The sequence below is a fragment of the Nannospalax galili genome, unplaced genomic scaffold (genome assembly GCF_000622305.1).
Source record: "Nannospalax galili isolate Female #2095 unplaced genomic scaffold, S.galili_v1.0 scaffold543, whole genome shotgun sequence".
Classification (NCBI taxonomy): Eukaryota; Metazoa; Chordata; class Mammalia; order Rodentia; family Spalacidae; genus Nannospalax; species Nannospalax galili.
Window position 1 is genome coordinate 3,806,024 of NW_008352270.1, and position 5,843 is coordinate 3,811,866.

The window sequence follows — 5,843 nt, forward strand, 5'->3', positions numbered from 1 at the left end:
AGAAAAATGAGTAGGCTTTATGTAATGTTCTATTCCTGAAACAAGGGCAGCACTGCTGCCTTAGTCAGTTTTCTGTTGATAATGACATCATACCACAGACTGGGTAATGTGTCAGGAGAGAAAAATTATTGTAGCTCATGGTTCTAGTCCAGTATCAAGGGGCCATATATGATGGTGACTGTCTTTCTGGCAAAGTCCTTAGGTGGCCAGAGACAGAATGCTCAAGAGATCTAGTCAAGCTGAATTTTGTGTCAGACCCATTCTTGGGATAACCCATTAATTACAGAATGTATTATTAACCCATGTATGAAGGCAGAGCTCTAGTCACCTCTTCAGGGGCTCCCTGGCCTCATCTTCTTAATATCTTATAATGGTGACTATGTTTCAATGATTCTAGAGGGGAGAAACCAGGTTCAAACCATAACATCCACTTAGAGAATCTTTGGATATTATTGAAGTGGGTAGGAAACCAAGAATGAGATGCTGAGAGGTAGGTATGTACTTACAGAAGGTTTTGCATTTCACATATTTTCCTAAGGCCTTGGTTTGCTTGCAAAAGCTTACATTTCATATTTTGGTATTGACTTAGGAACTCTAAGCAAAGCCTCCTTAAGCAAAATAGAGAACTTACAGCTCATGTAACTGAACAGATGTAGGCTTCAGGAAAGGCTTAATCCATGACTCAAAGAATGTGAGCAAAGCCTCCCTTTCTTCTCTCCTTTTTCAGCTCCACTTGCTGATGGTGTCTCTGGGTTCAAAGCAGGCTCTTCCTTGTGGCACTGTGGTATTTGTCAGAAGTTTTGGAGCTACAGCCTTTCTTGGTTTCATTCAGAAGGGCATGGATTAATCCTGGAGTTGAGTCTAAATAGTCTTGGTTGTTTTCCCTTGGGTCACATGCCAATTCCTGAGCCAATCACTTTGATTGAGGCAAAAGGATGACAGAGGTCACCTTAAGTGAACCAGAGCCTAAGTGTGGATGCGGGGACTGAGAGGAGACTCATCTTAAAATGCATGAATTTTACATTGTACAGTGGAGAAAGTATTGTGTTTTGGAGTAAAAAGATCCTGGTTCCAAGCCTGACCCCACCCTTAATAACCTTTGGAAATTGCTTATATTTCAGGATCTTTGGTTTCCTTAGTGTTTCTTGAATATGGGTGATAATAATAAAACTAGTATTACAGAACATACAGGTATATATGTTATGAGGTTTAAATTTTGGTACTTTCCGTGAAGTGTTCAGTACAGTATTCCATACCAAGTAGATTTCCTTGGAAATCTGATTTCCTTTTCCTTTGCTAGCCCTCCTGGTTGTGAGCCTTTGCAAGAACCACAAGGGATCTTCCTTTTGGAAGCTTGAGAAGATCATTGGATTTCTGATAGAAACTTGGACTCTAGCATGTGTTGCTAATGGGTGACTTTAAAAGATATTCCTCCTGATCATTCTGGGTAACTCAATATGCTTTCCATTCCTGACTGTATTAGAGTTCACAAAATTACTCTGTGGGTGCACGCTTATAACTTAGATATTCCTATTCTCTGACTTCTCCTCTTGTGTGCTCCAGCAATGATCTCCTGCATCCCCTGGCTATTCCATCACTCATGTGGATGTGGGTGTTGCAAATGAATGGCTCAGCAAATACCTTTGCTGGTACTTGACCCCTTTGACAGCTGTAATCTTCATCTTTATTGAGGTCAATCTCATCTGAGGACTCTGTGTATCCCCTTATCATCCCATCATTTCCACCTCTGAAAATATGAATCGCATTGCCACTTCTTATCATGATGATCTCATAAAATTTCAACTCTCTCCATTTTATTTTCCATCATTTCTACTCTTCAATTTCATTCTACACTACCTCATTTTTCTTCCACCTAGTAAACATTTTTTCTAGATCTAATTATTTATCAGTTTAATCACTTTCTTATCATCCTTCTGATCACTATTCTGGACTTGACCCCCAACCCCGAGGACAAAACCACGCAGTTGTCCTATCTGCTCTGACACCCACATTGCTAAGAATTTCTGAGAAAAATCACATCATTCTTTGAATGAATGACATTATGATTTCACTGTCTCTGATCACACAGAAACCCTCTGCAATGCCGTCCAACCTACACTATTATTTTTACAATCTGTTGAAAATACTCACCATTCTTCTCAAATCTGCTCCTCTCTTTCCTCCATCTGACTTGTATCAGACATCTACTTCATAGAGAAAACGCACTGTACATTTCTGATCAGTTTTTAAAGAAATGTACCTGAACCTACGTTCATAATGCATTATTTCCTTCTCTGAGGTAAAGCATGCCTCGCCTGGGTCTTTCCCCTCACTGCAGCACCCTCTCTCCTCTGGTGTCTCTCCATCTTCGTTTCATTCCCACCACCAGTAGCCGTATCCTTCACATCTAGCCATGACTTTCTCTTCACACTCGCAGCCATGTTTCTCCCCATTTTAGTTTGCTCTTAGGAGTTCTCATTTATTTAAATGGAAATATTTTTGCAGAGTCAATGAACTTCCAAGGGAACACTTTCCCTTCCTTAATTTGAACTTTTTGCCATACTTGGCAGTCTAACTCCTTTTTTCGATTTGGCCCTCTATAATAGTTCCATGGCCTCATTTTGCAACTTTTTTCTGTTTTAATTTTTATACAAATAAAATTTTATTATGAGGATGCTGGGAATTGAACCCGGGTCCTCTGGAAGAGCAGTGTTCTTAACCACGGAACCATCCCTCTAGCCCCCACAAAAAGTATTTACAGCGTTTTTTAAATGAAAAATTCAGCAGAAGCCAGTATTCATTCATTTATTTATTCACTAATTTACTGAGTACCTGCTGAATGTACATTGTGTGCTGAACACAATGTTCTGGGGGAATAAGTACAGCTAAAAAGATGGCTACATTTAGTGTCTTTCATATTATGTCAAATATGTCTAATATATATGATGTATATATTATATGTCAAGTACGTATGTGCCAAATATACATATTGGTTTCTAGGACTCAATCCTTCTATTCCTTTTTCTTCTTTGTCTAAATTATTTATGTGGATGACCTCATCCAGTCATCCAGTCTCATGACTTTACATGTCACCTACATAGTGATGAAGCCTCAATTTTTATCTCTAACCTAGACCTCTCCTTAAACTCCAGAATCTACATCCACTTACATATTAGGCACATCTTACAGACATAAGGACATTGCAGATTTAACAAGTTCTAAGTCAGGCTTCTAAATCTTTCTTATGCCCTCCATGGTCAATGTCATTGCAGGAAATGACAGCTCTGCATTTGCAGTGGATCAGGTCAGTCTCTTCCTGAGGTCTCTTTCTTCACCTATCACATCATTTAATCAATACATCCTGTAGCCCTACCTCCATGTTTGTACAGAATTCATCTGCTTGCTACTATTTCTGCTATCAGCCCTCTATAAAGGACCATTTTTCTTGCTTAGTTGCAAAAGCTTATTACCCTTGACTTTCCTACTCTCTCTTATACTGAATCTATAGTCCAGTTGCTGGAATGATCCAGTCAAAACTCAAGTTGCATCATACCACCCATATGCTCAAAACACCTCTGCTGTGTCTCACTTCACTCAGGGCAAAAGGTAAAATCCTCCCATGAGTTATTCCCCAGTCCTCCCTCCTCCCTTAATCTACTCTGGACATGCTGACCTCCTCACTCTCCCACTCTCCTCACACACACAAGGTGAGACCCTTCTCTAGGATCTTTACACTCAATGTTAATTTTGTGTGGTCTGCTCTTAACCTTAATACTTTTATGACTCATTTCTTACTTTCAAGTTTTGCTCAAATGATATCCTCTTAGAGGCTTGTCCCAACCATAATACTTAAACTATAATCTATCTATCTATCTATCTATCTATCTATCTATCTATCTATCCTATCTATCATCTATCTATCATCTATCTATCATCTACCTATCTATCATCTATCTATATCTATCTTCTATCAATCATCTATCTGACATATATCATCTATCTATCATCTATCTTCTATCATCTTTCATCTCTCCATCCATCCATCCATCCATCCATCCATCCAGCATTTAGCATCTCTCTATCTCTCCATCCATTCATCTAGAATTTAGTATCTCTCTACTTCTCTCTGCCATTAGAACTAGGGTCAATTAAGGTAGGGTTTTTGCTTGTTGTGACCACTGATGCTTGCTTAAAGGTTAGTATCTAACAAGCACTCAATATTCCACAATTTCAGTGTCTACATATAGCAAGTTCATTTACCCATTTTCTTACTGATACTCATTTTTGTTCTCAAATTTTTTTCTTACTAATACAGTATTTATTTGTCTTCTCTCTGTCAAACCCTGAGCCAACCACTTTCCCCAGACTTCCTGGGGAGGTACAGGAAAAGGAACATACAGGGCAGAGGAGAGATTGGAGAAAACTATGGGAGGTGGAGACAGCTGCTGTTTCACAAGGCGAAGAGGATCAGAAAGGCCACCATCAGGCAAAAGAGCCCCATGGCCTCTGAGAGGGCAAAGCCCAGAATTGTGTAGGAGAAGAGCTCTTGCTTCAGAGATGGGTTCCTGGCATAACCAGTGATGAGGCTCCCAAACACAGTCCCAATCCCAGCCCCAGAGCCAGCCACCCCAACGGTGGCAGCTCCAGCCCCAATGAACTTGGCTGCTGTGTCGATGTCCCTCAATATGGTGCTGGTTTGGAAGCTGTGGCTAGGGATGAGTGAGGTCAGGGGACATGGGACTGCCAAGCTGCTGAGGATCACATCTGCCAATGTCTCTGGTCGTTTCAACACCACTGCAGCTAGAGGTCGACTTAGTAGGTGGGAAGTGCTCCGCACCAAGGAGCGGGTAGAGAGGAACTTGGAGCAGGCATACATTTTCAGGGGTCAGGGGTCAAGGCAGGAGAGATGCTCCCAGGGAAGAGAAGACCCATTGTCATATTTTTTGTGATATTGATGCTAAGTTTGTATCTATGGGTCTTGGTGCAAGTTGGATAGATTTTACTCTAGAGAATGATCTAGATATGGACTCTTTAGGGAGAAGTTCAGAAATGTACACATACACGGTATTCACCTGTAAGAAACTGAATACAAGTTAAACTATGATGTTACAAAAGAAATTTTTGCTGTAGAGCTGAGAGGGTCCTTTAACTTGTCCCAAACTGAAGAACATTCAACACACATATACCACTGGATTTTGACTGACCCAGGTCCTATTTATTTAGGTAAGGCTACTCCTTTTAGGAATAGCAATTTCCAGAAAAAAAAAAAAACAAAAAACTTAGTGCCTGGGTCCTGTACTGTAACTCCAGTACCCACAGCCATATTCAAGAGGAAAATGCTGAATGGTTGATATGTTCATTTTCAACTTTATTAGATTTTTCCAATTTATTTCTCAAATTGGTATTTTTTTTCAGTAGTTTTTTTGTGATGATACATGATTGGCTTTGACGTATTTATAAATGAGAAAATTCATCCAAAAGACTTTACAAGTCAGGATAAAACATGTTTGGGGTCTAGGTTTATGTGCTTAGAGTTTCTTTGTATCTAAGCTGATGCTTAATAACTGACCTGTGTTGGTTGTATAAACACAGATGGACATTGAATTGCAATGGGCAGAAGTGCCTCAGAAATAAGAAAGAGATTTAGTCGGCAGTGAGGCATTGTTTTCCCACAGGGCTGCACTGTAAAGCACATTAGACCATCTGAATGTTCTCCACAATTTAGCAATTTCTATCCCACTTTTTCTTTTAGTTAATAGCTCAAATTCTGTTTGTTATAGATCATTCACGCTCAGTTAATCTGCCACCCATTTTGATGGGTAAGGCACGGTGTTCTTGAGACA

General features: G+C 39.9%; 1 pseudogene across 1 annotated transcript; it reads right to left on the reverse strand.

Annotated features, from left to right (window-relative positions):
* Window positions 1–4,302: 4,302 nt before the first annotated feature.
* On the reverse strand, window positions 4,303–4,922 carry LOC103746887 (annotated as a pseudogene). The gene has a single exon (XR_607818.2). The product of XR_607818.2 is annotated as an ATP synthase F(0) complex subunit C2, mitochondrial pseudogene (transcript).
* Window positions 4,923–5,843: the final 921 nt, after the last annotated feature.